The sequence below is a fragment of the Jaculus jaculus genome, chromosome 8 (assembly GCF_020740685.1).
Source record: "Jaculus jaculus isolate mJacJac1 chromosome 8, mJacJac1.mat.Y.cur, whole genome shotgun sequence".
In the NCBI taxonomy this organism is placed as follows: domain Eukaryota; kingdom Metazoa; phylum Chordata; class Mammalia; order Rodentia; family Dipodidae; genus Jaculus; species Jaculus jaculus.
In genome coordinates this window covers 58,122,229-58,144,609 of record NC_059109.1, presented here as the reverse complement: position 1 = coordinate 58,144,609, position 22,381 = coordinate 58,122,229, and positions in this window count along the sequence as shown.

Here is a 22,381-nt window from a genome sequence, read left to right as displayed (position 1 = left end):
TTGTTGTTGTTGTTTTGTTTTGTTTTTCAAGGTAGGGTTTCACTCTAGTCCAGGTTGACCTGGAATTCACTATGTAGTCTCAGGGTGGCCTCAAACTCACTGTGATCTTCCTACCTCTGCCTCCCCAGTGCTGGGATTAAAGGCATGTGCCACCATGCCCGGCTTGTTGTTGCTTTTTTGTGTATTTTTTGTGTTTCTATGTAGGATCTTACTCTAGCCCAGGCTGACCTGAAATTCACTCTGTAGTCTCTGAGTGGCCTTGAACTCAGTGATCTACCTACCTCTGCTTCTCAAGGGCTGAGACTAAAGGTGCATGCAACCACACATGGTTTCTCTTTTTAGATTTTTATGAGGCAGGCCAATGGACTATATTTTGGAATAGAGTGATTATTTATCCATTTTGGTGTTTTAGATATAGGCTGAGCTTTCTCTCTCTCCCTCTCTCCCTCTCTCTGTCTCTCATTTAATAAATAAATAGATTGTTAAATAAAAAAAAAAGAGGGGCTGGAGAGATGGCTTAGTGGTTAAGGCACATGCCTGCAAAGCCTCAGGACCCAGGTTCGACTCTCCAGGTTCCATGTAAGCCAGATGCACATGGTGGCGCATACATCTGGAATTCGTTCTCAGTGGTTAGAGGCCCTGGCACACCCATTTTCTCTCTCTCTCTGTCTCTAATAAATAAATAGATTTTTAAATTAAAAAAAATTATCTATAGAGTGAGACTAACTTTGTCTCTAAGATAAAGGTTGTCCAAATTGCTTTCAAGAAGTTTTTTCAAGCAATCCCCTCCCCCCCGCCCTCCAAAATAAGGAGGGGGCTGGAGAGATGGCTTAGCGGTTAAGTGCTTGTCTGTCAAGCCTGAGGACCCCAGTTCAAGGCTCGATTCCCCAGATCCCCTGTGCATTAAGGGGATGTGCTCACCCTTATGGAGTCAGAGAGTTAGCCAGATGCACAAGGGGGTGCTCGCGTGTGGCTGGAAGCACTGGCGCACCCATTCTCTCTCTCTCTGTCTCTTTCTCTCTCTGTCACTCTCAAATAAATAAATAAAAATAAACAACACACACAAACAAACAAAACTATCGGAAAGGCCTTCCTACAGGCTGAAGATGTGAGTGTGTCTCCTGCTGTCAGTGCCAGTCAGAAGACTGGACAGGGAACCCTGGGCTCTACAAAATCAAAGTCCCAGTGCTACTCTGGGAAATGGATGCCTCACCTAAAACTCCCTGGGTTGACGTGGTGAAGGAGGGTAGGACAAAACTAACTTTTTTTTGGTTTCCAAGCTAACAATACAAATATCTGACATTGCAGGTCATCTTGAGGGCCAAATCCAGGACACAACAAATTCAGCATAATCTCGGAGCCTCTCTCTCTGATTCCATAAGGGTGAGCACATCCCCTTCATGCACAGGGCCCTTCACATTGCGGATGAGGGCAGCTTGTGCCATCCATAAATTCCACACGCACCTGCATGCACTGTCCCTGTGAGCCAGTCCTGCCCAGCACTTTGGTAACCCGGGCGAGCTTGACTGCTCAGGACTCGTGTCCATGATGGTGGTGCTGCAGGCTGCTGTGGCGTTCCGGCGTAAAAGAGAAAACTAACTTTTTAGGTAGTTTCAGTTAGAGGTTGAGGCTCAAAGAGAACCACAAGCAACCATAAAAATGGAATTCATCGGATGGAGATGTATCTACAGCGCCCCCTGCTGCCTACACTCTACTGTGCTACCTGAGCGGACCGACACAAATAGGTTGTCCCTCAGGTTCATCCTCCAAATTTTTTTTTCTTTTTTTCTTTTTTTCTTTTTTTTTTCCGAGGTAGGGTCTCACTGTAGCTCAGGCTGACCTGGAATTCACTATGGAGTCTCAGGGTGGCCTCGAACTCAAGGCAATCCTCCTACCTCTGCCTCTCGAGAGCCTGCATGTGCCACCACGCCCAGCATCCTCCAAATTTACTAGCCAATCAGATCTTCCCCTTACATACTTGAATCTGATGCTATAAAGGCTGTGATATTCCAGCCCCTCCCTCCCTCTGAATGGCACCCGCAGCGGGGCGGGGTGACTCTCTCTTCAGGCCACAAGAATACACATAAGTCTGGCATAAAACTGTTTCTTGGGTCGGGTGTGGTGGCATGTGCCTTTAATCCCAGCACTTGGAAGACAGAGGTGGGAAGATCACTGTGAGTTCGAGACCACCTGAGACTACATAGGGAATTACAGGTTATCCTGGGCTAGAGCGAGGCTCTATCTTGGACAACCAAAAATAAAAATAAAGAAGAAGGAGGGGAGTGAATTTACTCCTGAAACTTCACAGGCCAGTATGGCTCTCAGAAATGTGAAAGGAGGGATCACAGGGAGAGACGGGGGAAGCCAGATGATTATCCTGAAAAGCTGTTGGAGGCATGGCTGAGCCCCACACGAAATATCGGATGTTTGCCAGAGAATTGCCTTGGCCAGAATTCCTCAGTCTCAGCACGGTATGGTGGCACATGCCTTTAATCCCAGCACTCAAGTGACAGAGCTTGTGAGTTCAAGGCCACCCTGAGACTAGAGTGAATTCCAGGTCAGCCTGGCCTAGAACAAGACCCTACCTTGAAAAATAAACAAACAAACAAACAAACAAAAAAGAATTCTGGGGGAGGGAGAGTATTATCATGGGATATTTTTTATAATCATGGAAGTTGTTAATTAAAAATTTTTTGAAAAGAAAAAAAAAAAGAATTCTTCAGTCTCTTGACAGGACAACCAACCTCACATAATCCAGTGGGCCAGGTATGAAAAGAGAGAGGGAGCAGAAAGAAAAGTCAGGTGGAGGCTGGGCATGGTGGTGCACGCCTTTAATCCCAGCATTTGGGAGGCAGAGGTAGGAGGATCACAGTGAGTTTAAGGCTACCTTGAGACTACATAGGGAATTCCAGGTCAGCCTGGGTTAGAGTAAAACTCTACCTTGAAAAATCAGAGAAAACCAAAAGAAAAAAGAAAAAAAAAAAAGGTGGCTATCAGAAACTCCTCAGGAATGAGCTGTTACCCTCCACAGATTCCAGTCACTCCTGGGGCTGTGGTGAAGCACAGCTCGTGCTTTGTGGGTAGGAGAGTATAATTGACAGGGCCATTAGCCATTCTCGTCTGTGAAGTTACCAAGATCTGTACAAATTTGCAAGTCTAATGTGCCATTTTCTTGCCGGCAGGAATTATTGTCCAATTTGTTTTTGCCAGACTGTATCACAATTAAAAAAATGAGGCATTTGAACTTTATATCTCCTTTCTGACCAAGGGTTTGGGGCAGATTTAGGCCACGGAGTTCCTGGACTTCTGCCCAGTGGAGAGAGTATGAGGGGAATTTCAGGGGAGGGATGTGGTTGGCTTTAAGCGCTCGAAATAAATCAGGAAGAGAGCATTGGGGTCCTGGACCTTGCCCAGTAGGAACTGGTCTCAGTCACCTGATTTCTCAAAGAATGGAGCTAGCACTGAAGGAAAAGCTAAAAGGCAGGGGTAAAAAGGGAAAGAGTAGAGTCCAAGAAGGCAATCAGTTTTGGGGCATCTCCATCCCTGGTTTTACAATGAAGGATGAAAACATATAGCTTTATGGATCTAAGAATTTATTAGATTAGCCATTCAGGGCTGGAGAAATGGCTCAGTGGTTAAGGTGCTTGCCTGCAAAGCCTAAGGACTCAGGTTTAACACTCCAGGTCCCACATAAGTCAGATGCACATAGTGAAGCATGCATCTTGAGTTCATTTGCAGCAGTTAGAAGCCCTGACATGTCCATTCTTTTTTTCCCTCTGAAAGAAAGAAAGGAAGGAAGGAAGGAAGGAAGGAAGGAAGGAAGGAAGGAAGGAAGGAAGGAGGAAAGAAAGGAAGGAAGGAAGGAAAGAAAGAAGGAAGGAAGGAAGGAAGGAAGGAAGGAAGGAAGGAAGGGAGAGAGAAAGAAAGGGTTTAAAAAAGAAAAAGATTATGGTTGGGGATGGCTTAGTGGTTAAGGCATTTGCCTGCAAAGCCAAAGGACCCAGGTTCAATTCACCAAGATCCATGTTAGCCAAATGCACAAAGGGCACACACATCTGGAGTTCATTTGCAGTGGTTGGAGGACCTGGCATGCCCATTCTCTCTCTTTTTCCCTCTTTCTCTGTCAAATAAATAAATAAGAAAAAGAAAAATATTAGTCATGGAGACAGTCCAGCTGGGAGGTTAGTATAAGTTTGAAAACTGGAAGTGCCAGGATGTCAGGTGTCCCTGAGGAATTGTTTCTAGCCTGCGGCTCCCAGGGCTGCCTTCCCAGGACAAGACAAGAGATCCCAGTCTGTCTCTCCCAGGTACTTAGGAAGAGAGATGGAGGCTGACTCAACATTTCTGTGGATGAAAGATGGAGGATCCAGTTTATATGGCAAAAGGCTTTCTATGGCTAGAGCCAGGAAAGGAGGAGAAGCTTTCAGGCAGGTATGTTACCCTACCTGGCTGTCACAGATTTGCTCTAGCCACCTGGGTGTTTTGAGAACAAACTGAAGAGTAGCCTTGGAATTAGTCTCATAGTCCTGCCCAGTGGGAGTTGCAATTCTCATGCAATTCACCATGGTGAAAGAGAGTGACAGAGAGAAAATAAGGTGGAGCTTGAGGCACCTCAGGATCTAGGGGTTAGTCCAGAATGAGCTGGCTATTGCTCCCTAGGTTGCCAGAGGGGCGACACTCCCATCACTTGCCCAAGTTTTGGCACCATTTGTTAGAATAAAGCAGAAAATTTAAAAAGAGGAGAAGACTTAGCTTAACGACAGAGTTGGATGGGATGCCTGAGAAGGGCTCTGACTAGGCAGGTCAAAAAGCTACCTCCTAGGATGGAGAGATGGCTTGGAGGATAAGGCGCTTGCCAGCGAAGCTTAAGAACACAGAGCTAGACACACAGGGATGCAAGCATACAATGTTGCACATGTGCCACAAGGGGGCGCATGTATCTGGCGTTCTGTCACAGTGGCTGAAAATCCCTGGCATGCCCATCACCTCTGTCTCTCTCTCTTAAAAAAGAAAAATTTTTAAATGTAAAAAACAAAAAACCCAATAAAATACACTCTTCTACTTAAAAGTGAGGTGTATAAGAAATTACCAATAGCAGCAGAGAAGTAGGAGAGATCCAGAGCATCCAGAGCCCACAGGCAGAGGTGGCTCCAGCAGTGGCAGCACCAAGTCTTAGCTTGAACCACAGGAAAAGCCAGGTGAGGGGATTTTGCACTCACACCACAGCTCCTTGCAAACTCAAGAAACGTGAAGGGAGGACCACAGCAACCAATGAAGGAACAGCTAACAAGGTAGAAGATCATGTGGACCAGTGGGAGAACTAGAGCCACCAACCAAGCCTCCCCTCCTGTATTAGTCAGGGTTCTCTAGAGGAACAGAACTGCTAGAATGAATTATTTAAAAAGGGGATTTATTGGATTAGCTTACAGTCGTCCAATAGCAGTTGCAGGCCCAAGAATCACCGAACCTGGTAGCTGCTCAGTCCACGTGGCCAGATGCCTCAGCAGTCCCAACCCAGCACTGCAGATGGTGCCGGAAAGCCTGGAGGCTTCCTGAGGAGCCGCTGGGTTTTGATCCATGTGGGTCTTCAGTTGATGCTGGTCTTCAGTCCACATTGGTCTTCAATCCACGCTGGAAGGTAGGGAGCAGCTTTGGTAGCCAAGTGGAAGGGAGGAAGGAAGGAACACTTTTTACCCAGAGCTTCCTTATATCAAGTCCCCCTCTGAGTGGGGCTGCCCACTCTGGGGGAAGGGCTCGCCCTGCGGGAAAGACTACTTCCTTTAGTTGATCCTTCCTAGAAGCAGCCTGTGGATTACTAAACAGATCAAGTTGACAACACCTTAACTCTCACCTCCCACACCACCAGCACAAGTACCAGCAAGCACCAGAGACCTGGGGAAGGGAGTTCACAGCACCCAGAACCAGTGACCACAGCAGGGATCCAGTGACCCAGCCAGCCAACTTGAACCCACAGCATATCAAAGAGGAACCCAAGGAGGAGCACAGCATAACCGACACCGAAATCATCCCAAAAGGTAACTGAGATTACACCAGGTCAGTACCCGCCAAATAAGCCAAAGGCACAGTAGGCATTTTGAACAAAATCATAGAAGAAAACTTCCCCCAAATTGGGAAAGAGATGCCAATGCAGATACAGGAATCTTTTACAACACCAACCAGACAAAACCTGGAAAGAGCCTCTCCTTGCTATGTTATAATTAAACTACTAAACTCACAAACCAAAGAAAATATATTGAAGTTAGAGAGAAAAATCAAGTCACATACAAAGGCAAGCCCATCAGGATCACAGCAGATTACTCAACACAAACTTTAAAAGCCAGAAGAGCTTGGAGTGATGTATTTCAAGTTCTGAAAGATAACAACTGTCAACCAAGGTTACTTTATCCTGCAACACTATCAATTCAAATAGGTGGAGAAATAAGGACATTCCACAACATAAGCAGGCTAAAGGAATATTTGAAGACAAAACCAGCTCTACAGAAAATACTTGAAAGCATCCTTCATGCCGAAGAGAAAGAAAAGCACACATATAAGGAACCTGGAAAAAATAAACCATACTCAAATACTAATTAATATAAGAGAGCAAAGGTAAAGCAGAAGAACTACAAAAAAGTGACAAAAATAAATGCACACCATTCAATAATATCTCATAATATCAAGGCCTCAGTGCCCCAACCAAAAGACATAGGTTTGCAGACTGGGTTAAAGAGCAGGATCCTTCAATTTGTTGCCTCCAAGAACTCACATTTCTTCAAAGGATGGACACTACCTTAGGGTGAAAGGCAGGAAAACGGTATTTCAAGCAAATGGGCCTAGAAAACAAGCAGGGGTTGCTATCCTAATATCTGACAAGTTAGACTTCAATCCAACATTAGTTAGGAAAGATAAGGAAGGTCACTTTATATTCCTCCAACAGGAGGACATTATAATCCTAAACATATATACACCTAACATGGGGACTCCCAACTTTATAAAAAAAAATGCTATTAGAACTAAGGTCACAGATAAAATCAAACACAGTTGTAGTGGGTGACTTCAGCACCCCACTGTCATCAATTCACAGATCATTCTGGCAAAAAATAAACAAAGACTCTGCTCATGCCATCATTTTCTCAGTCATTATGGAGCTTCCTCCTTGAGCCTGTAAGCCAAAGTAAACCTTTTATTTTTGTTCCACAAGCTGCTCTTTGTTGCGTGATTTCTACCAGCAGTGCAAACCTGACTGCAACACAGGCTGTCAGAAGGATTTAGTTCTGGTAGCCACATTTCTCTGTTTCCTTGGTGGCTTTCATCCTAGGACCCACTCTTAGATTCTCAAGGACTCATTCTGTCCTTACATGTGACATTCTCCATCTTGGAGAATAATAGTACAGCTCTTCTGAACTATGTTTGATTGGTTGTTAATTTGATTTTAAGTTTTTACGAGCCACCTATGTAAACCAACATAAATTCATGGTGCAAGGTCTCAAAATTCTGTCATAACTGTGAATTTCCTTGTACCATCTTCTTAGTATTAAAATGTGACTGTTCATGATGATGGCATCTACATTAAAGCTTAAATTATTTTCAAAATATATATATAAAATAAACAAAGAGGCATCTGGATTAAATGAGGTCATAGAACAAATGGACCCAACTGATATATACAGGACATACCAAGCAAAGGCTGAAGAATATACATTCTTTTCAGCAGCACATGGAACATTCTCTAAAATAGACCATATATTAGGACACAAAGCAAATCTTAACAAATACAGGAAAATTGAAATAATTCCTTGCATTCTATCTGAAATGGGATCAAACTACAAATCAATACCAAGAAAAGCTAAAGAGCATACACAAAATCATGGAAACTAAGCAATACACTACTAAATAATGAATGGATCAATGAAGAAATCAAGAAAGAAATCAAAAAATTCAGAGTCAAATGATGAGAATACAACATACCAAAACCTTTGGGACACAATGAAGGCAGTCCTAAGAGGGAACTTTCTATCTTTAAGTGTATATATTAAGAAATTAGAAAGGTCTCAAGTAAATGACCTAATGCTTCACCTTAAAGCCTTGGAAAAAGAAGAACAAGGCAAATCAAAAATCAGTAGATGGGAAGAAATAATAAAGATTAGGGCATAAATTAATGAAATAGAAACAAAAAAAAATCCAAAGAATCAATGAAACAAAGAGTTGGTTATCTGAAAGGATAAACAAGATTGATAAACCCTTAACAAATCTGACCGAGAGAAAGAGAGATGCGATACAAATTAATAAAAGTAGAGATGAAAAAGGCAGCATCACAACAGATACCAGAGACATTCGAAAAACACTAGGGACATGTTATAAAAACATATACTCCACTAAGTATGACAACATGAAAGAAATGGATGATTTCCTTGATTTATATGCCCTACATAAATTAAATGAAGATAAGATTCATCACTTAAATAGACCTAAAACAAGTATGGAGATCCAAGCAGTTATCTAAAATCTCCCAACTAAAAAATGTCCAGGCCCAGATGGATTCACTGCCGAATTTTACCAGACCTTCATGGAATTGCTTCTTAAACTTTTCCATAAAACAGAAAAAGAAGGAATCCTACCAAACTCGTTCTATGAAGTCAGCATTACCCTGAAACCAAAACCAGGCAAAGACAGAACAAAAAAAGAAAATTACAGACTAATGTCCATCATGAACATAGATATAAAAATTCTCAACAAGGGCTGGAGAGATGGCTTAGCGGTTAAGCGCTTGCCTGTGAAGCCTAAGGACCCCGGTTCGAGGCTCGGTTCCCCAGGTCCCACGTTAGCCAGATGCACAAGGGGGCGCACGCGTCTGGAGTTCGTTTGCAGAGGCTGGAAGCCCTGGCGCGCCCATTCTCTCTCTCTCCCTCTATCTGTCTTTCTCTCTGTGTCTGTCGCTCTCAAATAAATAAATAAATAAAAAAAATTAAAAAAAAAATTCTCAACAAAATATTGGCAAACAGAATACAAGAATATATCAGAAAGATCATTCACCCTGACCAAGTAGGCTTTATCCCAGAGATGCAGGGATGGTTCAACATATGCAAATCTATAAATGTAATACATTATATAAATGGACTGAAGGACAAAAATCACATGATCATCTCATTAGATGCAGAGAAAGCATTTGACAAAATCCAACATCCTTTCATGTTAAAAGTCCTACAGAGACTGGGAATAGAAGGAACATATCTCAATACAATAAAGGCTATTTATGACAAGCCTACAGCCAACATATTACTAAATGGGGAAAAACTGGAAGTTTTTCCACTAAAATCAGGAATAAGACAAGGGTGTCCACTGTCCCCACTTGTATTTAATATAATACTGGAAGCCTTAGCCATAGCAATAAGGCAAGAGATGTACATTAAAAGGATACAAATTGGAAAGGAAGAGAGCAAGTGATCATCATTTGCAGATGATAGGATTCTATACATAAAGGACCCCAAAGACTATCAGCATACTGTTAGAGCCAATAAACACTTTTGGCAATGTAGCAGGATATAAAATAAACACACACAAACCACTAGCCTTCCTATATGCTAACAACAAACACAAAAGGATGAAATCAGAGAATCACTCCCATTCACAATTGCATTAATAAGTAAATAAATAAAGTACCTTGGAATAAACCTAACCAAGGAAGTGAAGGATCTCTATAATGCAAACTTTAAAACACTCAAGCGAGAAATTGCAGAAGACACTAGGAAATGGAAAAACATCCCTTTTTCCTGGATCATAAGAATCAATATTGTGAAAATGGCAATCATACCAAAAGCAATTTACACACTTAATGCAATCCCCATCAAAATTCCACTGGTATTCTTCAAGGAAATAGAAAAAAAATCCAAAAATTAATTTGGAAGCACAAAATATCTCGAATATCTAAAACAATACTGAGCAACAAAAATAAGTCTGGTGGTATCACCATACCTGATTTTAAGAGCCATAGTAACAAAAACAGCATGGTACTGGCACAAAAGCAGACATGTAGATCAATGGAACAGAATAGAGGACCCAGATGTAAGTCTAGGTCACTATAGCCACCTGATATTCGACAAAAATACTCACTGGAGAAAAGACAGTCTATTCAGCAACTGGTGCTGGGAAAACTGGATATGTATCTGCTGAAAGATGAAAATAGATTCTTCTCTCTCCATGCACAAGAATTAAGTCCAAATGGATTAAAGACCTTAACATCAGACCTGATGTGGAGGTTCCTAAGACAGCTAAAAATAGATCTACCATATAACCCAGCTATAGCACACTTGGGCATATATCCTAAGGACTCATCTCATTACCTTAGAGGTACTTGATCAACCATGTTTATTGATGCTCAATTCACAATAGCTGGGAAATGGAATCAGCCTAGATGTCCCTCAACTGATGAGTGGATAATGAAGATATGGCACATTTATACAATGGAGTTCTACTCAGTGGTAAAGGAAAATGAAGTTATGAAATGTGCAGGAAAATGGATGGATCTGGAAAGGATTATACTAAGTCAGGTAATCCAGGCCCAGATAGCCAAATGTCACTTATTCTCTCTTATATGTGGATCCTAGCCACAGATGATTGGACTTCTGTGTGAATAGAAAGAAAACTCAGTAACAAAAACTCAGTAAGCTAGAAAAGAGACATAAGGGGATGAGAAAGGGAGGGGTACTTAATAAGATGGTAAAATACACACACACACACACACACACACATATGTAGAATACATTAATGGGGTTGAAAAGGCCCAGGTGAGGTCAGGGAAAGAGATTGAGTAAAGGAAATGTGTAGGGAAGGATAATCAAAATCTAAGAGGATATAAATAAATCATATGGAAACCTACTTTTTTTGGACAATGAAACACTCAGGAACTGTAGATTGTTGCTAGAAAATTTTCAGTGCCAGGTATGGGATACCTTCCAGTTAGTTGTTGGCCAGGGAGGTCCCTGATGCCCCCAAAACATTACAGGCCATTGCCGAGGCCCTTGGTTTCCCACCAGGACTCAATGGTAAGACCGTATTGCTGAAGACTCCACATACTTGGACTGCAAGGACACTGAGAAATCCTGCTGAAACTGAGCTGATAACCTCCTCCATGTAGACCAGCTGACAGAAAGCTGGAAGAAGCCATTCTACATGTAGTTCAATGAAAGAAAGAGATACCACCAGTGAAGATACTCAACAGTGGACACTACAAACCTTATAATTGGCCAGCCAGCCCAAACGAGCCAACGGGTGCAATAGTGACACGTCTGTCATATACTATGTTTATCAAACTGCCCATAAGCACTTCTCTTAATGTTCATAACTATATATTAATGCTACTCTCACTTTTGGTAGAGATCCTTCTCTTCTCAGATGGCAGTGACCTTGGGATGACTCAGAAGGTATCATGGTTCTGGGAAGAAGTGACAGAAGTGCTCAACACTGCAATATCTCTATCACACCTTCCAAGGCTCAAGGTCCATTGTGAAAGAGGTGGCGGCAAGAACATAAGAGCCAAAGGAAGGGTAGGACTCCTTACAACGTGGTCCTACCAGACACAAAATGGCTTGGATATCCATGACCTCATAGTGCCTGACCCTACCTATACAAGACCATCATAATAGGAGGAAAAGATCATCACATCAAAATTAAAAAGGGATTGATTGAGAGAGGGAGGGGACACGATGGAGAATGGAGTTTCAAAGGGGAAAGGGGGGGAGGGAGGGCATTACCATGGGATATTGTTCACAATCATGGAAATTGTTAATAAAAAAATAATAAATTTTTAAAAATTAAAAAAACAAGTCTAGGGGTTACTTATAGAGTGGAGGAGGACACTGGAATTGTTTGGTTGCTGAGTGGTCCACCTTGCCTCAGGGCTTGAGCAACTTCAGGGAAGTGATAATCAGACAGGCGGACAGGTGGTTTGGGCCATTCCAGAAAAGTGGTACTGGGAATAGATGGTCCGGTTCATTCATGGAATGTGAGGAGGGATTGTTGGGTCACTTTTGGAAAACAGATGGTTACAATGAAATGGCAGTCAGAGTCCAAAGATGGAGTCATTCTTCTTTTAAAAATTTTTTTTGTTCGTTTTTATTTATTTAAGAGTGACAGAGAGAGAAAGAGAGAGGCAGATAGAGAGAGAGAGAGAATGGGCGCACCAAGGCTTCCAGCCACTGCAAATAAACTCCATGTGCACCCCCTTGTGCATCTGGCTAACTTGGGTCCTGGGGAATCGAGCCTCAAACCAGGGTCCTTAGGCTTCATAGGCAAGTGCTTAACCACTAAGCCCTCTCTGCAGCCCTGGAGTCATTCTTGTTCTAACACTCAGGAGATTGAGTTAGGATTTTTGTGAGTTTTAGACCAGCCTGAGACTATACAGAGCGAGTTCCCGGTCAGCCTGGGCTAGAGTAAGCCCCTCAAAAAAAAAAAAGAGAGAGGGAGCTGGGTGTGGTGGCATATGCCTTTAATACCAGCACTCAGGAGGCAGAGATAGGAGGATCACCATGAGTTCGAGGCCACCCTGAGACTGCACAGTGAATTCCAGGTCAGCCTGAGCTAGAGTGAGACCCTACCTCAAAAATTTTTAAAAAAACGGAGAGGGCTTGAGAGATGTCTCAGCAATGGTTTAGTGGCTAGGTACACTTCTGTTCAAATACAAGGGCCTGAGGTGGCCTGGGAGACCTCTTGAGTTGGGCCTCAGGACTCACAAATAACTGGGCATGGCAATGTGCCTTTGTATTACAGTTCTATAAGGGAGCAGTGCTCCTAAAAAATGGCAAATTCTGGGATCAGTAAGACTCCAGCTCAAGTAAGAATGGACAGGGAGAGGTACTTCCTTCTTTTTCCTTCTTTTAATCTAATAAACTCCCTCTAAACCTTATAATAAAGGGGCTGGAGAGATGGCTTAGCAGTTAAGGTACTTGCATGTGAAGCCCAAGGATCCAGGTTTGATTCCCCAAAATCCATGTAAGCCAGATGCATACAGTGGTGCAGGCACCTGAAGTTCATTTGCAATGGCTAGAAGCCTTGGCATGCCCCATCCCTCTCTCACTGTGGCTCACATGAGCCAGAAGGTGAAGCCCAGTACATTAAGATTATTACCAGGGGCGAGGCGTCTCTTGACTACCTCCACCACACCTGAAATGTTAATTGCATTCCCTGAAAACCAGGGGGAACTAAAGAGTTGATAACTATCCCTAATGCTAGAAGGCCTTAAAAGAAACAACAGAGGTTCAGCTCTGAGAAGCCCAATACCTCCCCTGATTGATGTACTCCCCTTAGCTCAGATGGCCTTGAAGGACCAGAAACCGGCTGGGTATCCTCCCTTAGAAACCTATTCTCAACAAGGACACAAATGACTACAAGATCCTTACCTACTGCACCTGGTGTAGTCTGTTTCTTAGGATCCTCCTTATAAGCTTTAACCCCAGCCTGGCTCAATGCTTCAGGCTTCATCCCGAGGGAAGGCTGCTGCCCCTTGCTGTTTCTCTCAATAAACTGTCTGTCTGTAGAGATCAAGTCCAGTGTTCTCTTTTGCTTTTGTTTGATTGTTTGTTTTTATTTATTTGACAGTGACAGAGAGAAAAAGTGAGAGAATGGACATGCCAGGGACTCAAGCCACTGCAAATGAACTGCAGATGTGCGCGCCCCTTGTGCATCTGGCTAATGTGGGTCCTAGGGAATCAAGCCTCGAACTGGGGTCCTTAAGCTTCACAAGCAAGTGCCTAACCAGTAAGCCATTTCTCCAGCCCCTCTTTTGCTTTTTTATTACACTTCCCATACATTTGGTGCTGTGACTCAGATTGGAGCCCTCTGTGGCTTTCAGGCCGCATACCCTCTCTTTCTCTTTCCCTCTCCTCCTCTCTACCTCCCTGTTAATGTTTCACTCCCTCAGGAGCACAGACACTCGCTCTGCTCACTATTCAGAACTAAACAGCTGCCTGTGACCTGAAACATCTAGTCTTTACAGCTTGATGCCTAGGGGTTTCTTCTTTTCACTCTCTCCCTCCGGACTTTTGAACTCCAGACAAGAGGCCATTGCTGTGTGCTCATCTGCACCCACACCCTCATCAGATTACAACCTCCAGGAAAAGGTACTCACTCTCGGTCTGTGACAGAGGTGCCCTGTCTTAGACTTTAGAAACTTTGGGAGTTTCTCACTTTTGGGTCCATGGATGATCAGAGACTCTGGGAGTCTCCCATGTATCATTCCACTGGATACCCTAAACATTGTGTGTGTGAGAATGCTCTCTCCTAATCCTTGGGTTTTGTTTGCCCTCCCTAAGCCTGAGAGATGTCCCTGGTGGAGGGATTGGCCACTCTAGCCCTTGTTCTTCAAAATGGGCTTTAAATTATCTGTTCCCAAAGGATACTCCATTGACATGTCTTGAAGCTAATTAAAAAAAAGGTTTTTGGGGCTGGAGAGATGGCTTAGCGGTTAAGCGCTTGCCTGTGAAGCCTAAGGACCCTGGTTCGAGGCTCAATTCCCCAGGACCCATGTTAGCCAGGTGCACAAGGGGGCGCACGCATCTGGAGTTCGTCTGCAGTGGCTGGAGGCCCTGGCGTGCCCATTCTCTCTCTCTCTATCTGCCTCTTTCTCTCTCTGTCTGTTACTCTCAAATAAATAAATAAAAATAATAAACAACAAAAAAAAAGGTTTGGGGCCAGGTGTGGTGGTGCACACCTTTAATCCCAGCACTCAGGAGGCAGAGGTAGGAGAATCACTGTGAGTTCAAGGCTACCCTGTGACTACATAGTGAATTCCAGGTCAGCCTGGGCTAGAGTGAAACCCTACCTCAAAAAAAAGAAAAAAAAAAAAAAAACTTGGATTCTAGGGCTGGAGAGATGGCTTAGTAGTTAAGGCACATGCCCACAAAGCCTAAGGACCCAAATTCTATTCTCCACGTCCTATGTAAGCCAGATGCACATGGTGCACATTCATCTGGAGTTCACTTGCAGTGGCTAGAGGTCCTGGTGTGCCCATTCTCTCTCTCTCTTTCTCTCTCTCTCTCTCTCTCTCCCTCCCTCCTTCCATCTGTCTCTAATGAATAAATAAAAAATAAATAAATAGAGCTGGGGAGATGGCTTAGCAGTTAAGGGTTTCCCTGTAAAGCCGAAGGATCCTGGTTCAATTTTCCAGAACCTACGTAAGCCAGATGCACAAGGGGGCACATGCTTCTGGAGTTCATTTGCAGTGGCTGGAGACCCTGGCATTTTCCCTCGCTCTCTCTCTCTCTCTCTCTCTCTCTCTCTCTGCCTCTTTCCCTCTCTCATTCTCTCAAATAGATAAAAATAATTTAAAAACTCTATCTCTCACACACAGTTCTGTCAGCTGGCCACGGTTTGCCAGGGACTCTCCCTGTCACACCATATTCAAGCCATTTCACTAAATTAAATACAAACCTGTCTTTACTGGGCTTCTTTAACTTCTACATATAAATATCAAATTCTTTTTTCTTGCTAAAAGTTTTTTTAAAAATCACAATATTGTTTCTAGGTTTTGGTTTTTTTTTTTTTCCTTTCTTTCCCTTTTCCTCTTCCTCTTCTTTTAATTACAAGCCACCAAAAAAAAAAAAAAACTGACAACAGAGGTGAGGCAATCACAACACACAAAAACTTAACCCTTAAATGACTATAAAAACCAGGGCCCAGCCAGGCATGGTGGCTCATGCCTTTATTTTTTTTTTTAATTTTAAAAAATTTTTTGGTCTCACTCTAGCCCAGGCTGACCTGGAATTCACTATGGAGTCTCAGGGTGGCCTCGAACTCATGGCGATCCTCCTACCTCTGCCTCCCGAGTGCTAGGATTAAAGGTGTGCGCCACCATGCCTGACTGGCTTATGTCTTTATTCCCAGCACTCAGGAGACAGAGGCAGGAGGATCGCCGTGAGTTCAAGGGGGAAAACAAAAAACAAACAAGCAAACAAACAAAAAAACCACAGTGCCTACTACACAGCTAAATAGAATAAACAAAGACAAACAGCAGGGGAAATCCTGTAACCCCAGTCCCTTACATATAGCTAATGGCCACAAAAAAATAAAAAATTGTCAACCTTAAATTCAAACAACTGGCTGTTTCACTGTTAAAATTATTACCAATTTAAAAAATAACTAAAATCTTAAAAAGGGCTGTCTTTCCATGTTTCATGTTGTCATGTCTAATGTTGGCCAGCCATGTCATGCTATGTGTTCTGTGTTTCATGTAATCTGTCTTATGTAGGACTAAATTCACGATCATTAATTGTTCCAATAGTTATGGCCATGAAGTGTTCAGATGAACTCATATATTTTAAGATAATGTTAAATTATTAAAACCAGCTTTATAATATATTTAAAATAATTAACCTCCATGTTTTTGACAGCATGCTTGTTCATGCTTGCTACAACAATAGATGTATTTGTATACCAATTTTTTTTAAATTAATTATTTATTTATTTGAGAGCAACAGACAGAGAGAAAGACAGATAGAGGGAGAGAGAGAGAATGAGCGCACCAGGGCTTCCAGCCTCTGCAAAGGAACTCCAGATGCGTGCGCCCCCTTGTGCATCTGGCTAACATGGGACCTGGGGAACCGAGCCTTGAACCGGGGTTCTTAGGCTTCACTGGCAAGCGCTTAACCGCTAAGCCATCTTTCCAGCCCATATACCAAATTTTAATCCTGCTTCTACAGAGATATTTTTAGTTTGAGTTTTTATTTTTACTTATTTATTTGAAAGTGACAGAGAGAGAAAGAGGCAGATAGAGAGCAAATGGGCGTGCCAGGGCCTCCAGCCACTGCAAACGAACTCCAGATGTGTGCGCTCCCCTTGTGCATCTGGCTAATGTGGGTCCTGGGGAATCAAGCCTCGAACTGGGATCCTGAGGCTTCACAGGCAAGCGCTTAACCACTAAGCCATCTGTCCAGCCCCAGAAAGATTTTTTAAAATTTTTTCATCGTTTATTTGAGAGAGAGAGAGAAATAGGCGGAGGAAGTGGGGGAGAGAGAGAGAGAATGGGTACACCAGAGCCTCTAGCTGCTGCAAAGGGACTCCAGATGCATGTGCCCCTTGTGCATCTGGCTTATGTGGGTCCTGAGGAACCAAACCTGGGTCCTTTGGCTTTGTAGGCAAGTGCCTTAACTACTAAGCCATTTCTCCAGCCTGAGATGTGTTTTTAGAGCAGAAAAAACTTTATGAGGTGAAAGATTGTTCTAAAGTATGTTATTAAAAGGATATAAAAGTGATACAAAAGGGTTGTGGGATTTAAACTAAAAAAGGATTGAGTTGCCTGTGAGATGGGTTAACTTAAGGGTTTTCATTCTCCATATTTTTTCTCATCTGAATATTTAATTCAGACTTTTACTATTTGTAATAAGTTTAAATTTATTTACATTGCCATGTCTCAGATCAAAGTTAAAATTGAGCTATACCTATATCTCCTACTATTAAACTCTGACTACTAAAAAAATTAAATATTTAACAAATCAAGATTGATTTTAATAAGTTTTTGTATGTTTATTTAAACCTTATCAAAATGTCACATAAATCAGCCTGGAGTGGTGGGGCATGCCGTTAGTCCCAGCACTTAGGAGGCAGAGGTAGGAGGATTGCCACAAGTTTGAGGCCACCCTGAGACTACATAGTGAATTCTAGGACAGCCTGGACTAGAGTGAAATCATACTTTGAAAAACAATCAAAAGAAACCCCCCAAAAATTATTCTAGTAGATACACAAAACATTATTAAGAAAGATATTTAAATGGTCAATACAAGTACAAAAAGGTGTGAAGATACAAACAGTAAGATTAAAAAACAAAAGATGGTCTTTAGGCAGAACTGAAAATTTATGACATCAGACAACCTAGATACTCATGATTACTGCTTCCCCCCATAGTCTCTGATGGTTTCCAGGAACTGTTAGCTGACAGGAAGACAGAGCAAAAAAAAAAAGTTCTAACTATTGGGGAAACTGATTCCTTAAGTAAAGTTTCACTTATTGTTTACTTTCCCTCATACTAAAAATGTTAAAGTTTTAAAAATAATTATTATTTTAGTTAAACTAAAACATTTATTATTCAACAGTGTTTTCTCTTCAAAACAGATTTGTAACCAGGCATGGTGGTGCACACCTTTAATCCCAGCACTCAGGAGGCAGAGGTAGGAGGATCACTGTGAGTTCAAGGCCACCCAGAGACTACATAGTGGATTCCAGGTCAGCCTGAGCTAGTATGAGACCCCCACCTCAAAAAACAAAACAAAACAAAACAAAAAAAGATTTGTAAATGTTGTATTACAGCTCATCTGTTTTAGTTCAACAAAGACCAAATTCTGCTCTTTTTTGTATCACCAAAAAGGTAAATAAAAGCCAAGCCTGAGCCAGAGTGAGACCCTATCTCAAAAAAAAAAAAAAAAAAAAAAGAAAAAAAGCCAGGTCAGCCTAGACTGTGTTCTCTCAATAAACAGTCTGTCTGTAGAGATCAAGTCTGGTGTTGTCTTTTGCTTTTTGCTTACACTTTCCTTATAACACCAAGCTGTTTCTAATTTTTATTTTATTTATTTATTTACTTACGTTTTTCCCCAGAGGTTATGTGAACTCCTGGGCTCAAGTGATATTCCGACTTCAGCCTCTGGAGTAGCTAGAACTATAGGCACACACTACAGAGCTCAATTTGGGTTATAGTTTTGTTTGTTTTGACACAGTGGCTCATTACATGGCCTTAGCTAGCCCTAGCCTAGAATTCACCACATAGACCAGACCAGACTGGCCTCAAACTTGCAGTGATATTCTTTTCTTTACCCCCTGCCCCCAGTGCTACTTATGGGTGTACAACACCATGTCTAGCCTTATTTGCCTATTTTTCTATATGTTTGGAACAGGATCTCATGTAACCCAGGCTAGTCTGGAACTTGCTATTGTAGCTGAGCCTGGCCTTGAGCTCCTGGTCCCTTTGTCTCTCCAGTGCTGGGATTACAGGTATGGCTCACCCAGCCTGGCTTGAAGGAGCCCAGGATGAACTAGAATTCACGGTAGCTCCAGACTGGCCTCCAACTCCTACTTCTGCCTCTGGGATTGAAAGCATACATACCATGCCTGGCCTTTAGGTCTTTAAATGAATATGTTTTTGGAGACGTATGGGTTTCAAGATAGGGTTTCACAGGTGACCTGGAATTCACTATGTAGTCTCAGGGTGGCCATGAATTTGTGGCAATCCTACTACTTCTGCCTCCTGGGATTAAAGGTGTGTGCCACCATGCCTAGCTAAATGAGTCTTCAAAATCCATGTTTTATTTTATATACTACATAAAATAAAAGCCATGTTTTAGTTACTTTTCCCATCACAGAGACCAAATTACCTAAAGATTTAAAAGAAGAAGAGTTTATTTTGGCTCATGGCATTAGAGGATTGAGTTAATCATGACAGGGGAGATAAAGCTGAGCTGAGGAATTCACATTATAGTGAGCCAGGAAGCAGAGAAAGGGGAATGTCAGAGCTCAGGTGGTCTTTTTCTTTTTCCCTCTATTCTGTTTGAGAACTCCCAGTCTATGGGAGTCTATGGGAGTGGGTGCTACCACCTACATTCAAGTTGAGTCTTCCATCTCAGTTAATCGTCTCTAAAACACTGTCACAGACACAACCAGAGGTGTGCCTCAACTCCTAGGTGAGTCTAAATCCAGTTAAATTTAACATGAAGATCCACCACCGTGGCTGGAGAGATGGCTGTGTGGTTAAATGCTCTTCCTGAGCAAGCATGAGGGCCTGAGGGGAACTGAGACTGTGAGTTCAAATCTCTAGATCTCCCACAAAGCAGTTCCTTGGGGGAGTGGAGACCCAAGAATCTTTAGAGCCCTGCAAGCTCAGGAATCTGAAAGGGAGACCCATGCTGGGTGTGGTGGTACATGCCTTTAATTCCAGCTCTTGGGAGGCAGAGGTAGGAGGATCTCTGTGAGTTTGAGACCACCCTGAGACTACATAGTGAATTCTAGGTCAGCCTGGGCTAGAGTGAGACCCTACCTCAAAAAACCATAAAAAAAAAAAAAAAAGACCAGGCAAGGGCTGGAGAGATGGCTTAGTGGTTAAGGCATTTGCCTAGGAAGCCTAACGACCCAGGTTTGATTCCCAGTACCCATGTAAGTCAGATGCACAAGGTGGCTACATGCATTGGGAATTCATTTACAGTGGCTACAGGCCCTGGCACATCCATTCATTCTCTCTTTCTATTGCCTCTCTCTCTCTCAAATAAATATATAAATACATAAAAATACAAGAAAAAAAAAAAGATGACCAGGCAAAATAATGTTGGAACTGAACACCCAACATTCCACCCTAACAACTGTAGGCTGAGATGGAAATTGGGGTAAGATTTAGAAGTCCTTGCCCCAAAGTTAGGTACTGTACCATATAGACTTTAAAAAAAAATATTTTATTTATTTGACAGAGAAAGAGGGAGATTGAGAGAGAATGGGCGTGCCAGGGCCTCCAGCTACTGCAAATGAACTCCAGACACGTGCGGCCCTTGTGCATTTGCCTAACATGGGTCCTGGGGAATCAAACCTGGATCCTTTGACTTTGCAGGCAAATGCCTTAACCGCTAAGCCATCCCTCCAGCTCTGTATAGACCTTTGTGCTGGTTATATGGAACAATGTAGGTTTTTTTTGTGTTTTGTTTTTTTTTTTTGAGGTAGGGTCTCACTCTAGCTCTGGCTGACCTCAAATTCACTATGTAGTCTCAGGTGGCCTCAAACTCATGGCGATCCTCCTACCTCTGCCTCCTGAGTGCTGGGATTAAAGTCATGTGCCACCACGCCCAGCAGCACAGTAGTTTTTTATATAGTTTCAAGATCATGATCTATATTGTAGCTCCTATCCCATACTGTAAATCATCTTGTTTCCTTTACATCTTTACAGCTGCTAATTAACCATTTTTCTGTTTCTGTAAAACCTGCCCATCTCATATTCAAGGTCTCTGGCACTAGGCTGGGACTTTGGGCTCTGAGACCTAACAATGACCAGCATAGTCCAAAATTAAGTTCAGGGTCCAGGCTTTGGAAGAGAGTCCTCTCGTGTGAAAATAAACTTTCATCCTGATTCCCCACTAAGTCTCTGCCTGTTCTGTGAGCTTCAGTTTCCCATAACAGGTGAGTGTATGGAGTGCCTGAAGGGCACAGATGGACACACACACACAAACACACATGCGCATGCATGCAAAAAAAAAATAACAAAAAAACCCCAAAACAAAAAACAACCAAACAAAAAAGATCAAGTATCAGCCAGGCGTGGTGGCACACTCCTTTAATCCCAGCAGAGGCAGAGGTAGGATCGCTGTGAGTTTGAGGCCACCCTGAGACTCCATAGTGAATTCCAGGTCAGCCTGGGCTACAGTGAAACCTTACCTCAAAAAACAAAACAAAACAAAACAAAACAAAACAAAACAAAACAAAACAAAACAAAACAAAACAAAACAAAACAAAACAAAACAAAACAAAACAAAAGATCAAGTATCATATTCTGTTATAGCTGGGTGTGGTGATTCACACCTATAATCTCAGCACTCAGGAGCCTGAGGCTGGAGGATGGGGAGTTTAAGTCAGCCTGGAAAAAATAGTAAGAATTTGTCTTGAATTTTTGAATTTAGAATTAAGTGAGGGCTGGAGAGATGGCTTAGCGGGTTAAGGCACTTGCCTGTGAAGCCAAAGGACCTTGGTTCAATTCCCCAGGACCTATGTAAGCTAGATGCACTAGGTGGCACATGCATCTGGAGTTCATTTGCAGTGGCTGGAAGCCCTGGCACACCCATTCTGTCTGTCTCTCTTTCTGTCTCTCTCTACCTTTTTCCCTCTCTCTCTCTACCTCTTTCCCTCTCTCAAATACATAAATAAAAATAAAATTTATAAAAAAGAAAAGAAAACAAAGTAAATTAAAGCTCAAAAATCCTAATCTATGCCAGGGTGGTGGCACATGCTTTTAATCCCATCACTTGAGAGGCAGAGGTAGGAGGATCGCAAAACAAAACAAAACAAACAAACAAAAAATCCTAACCTACCAGGTTACAATTAAAGAGGATCAAACAGAAACACAGCCAGCCAGCTACAAAGCATTAATACACACACATTCCCACACACGCAAAACAACAACAAAAACCATTTTTCTATCAGAATTATCCCTAGACTGGCCTTGAATTCACTATGTAGTCTCAGGGTGGCCTTGAACTCTTCAGTGATCCTACCTCTGCCTGGGATTAAAGGCATGCACTATCATGCCCAGCTTGGCCATAAATTTTTTATTTATTTATTTATTTTTATTGACAACTTCCATAATTGTAGACAATATCCCACAGTAATTCTCTCCCTTCCCCGACTTTCCCCTTTGAAACTCCACTATCCA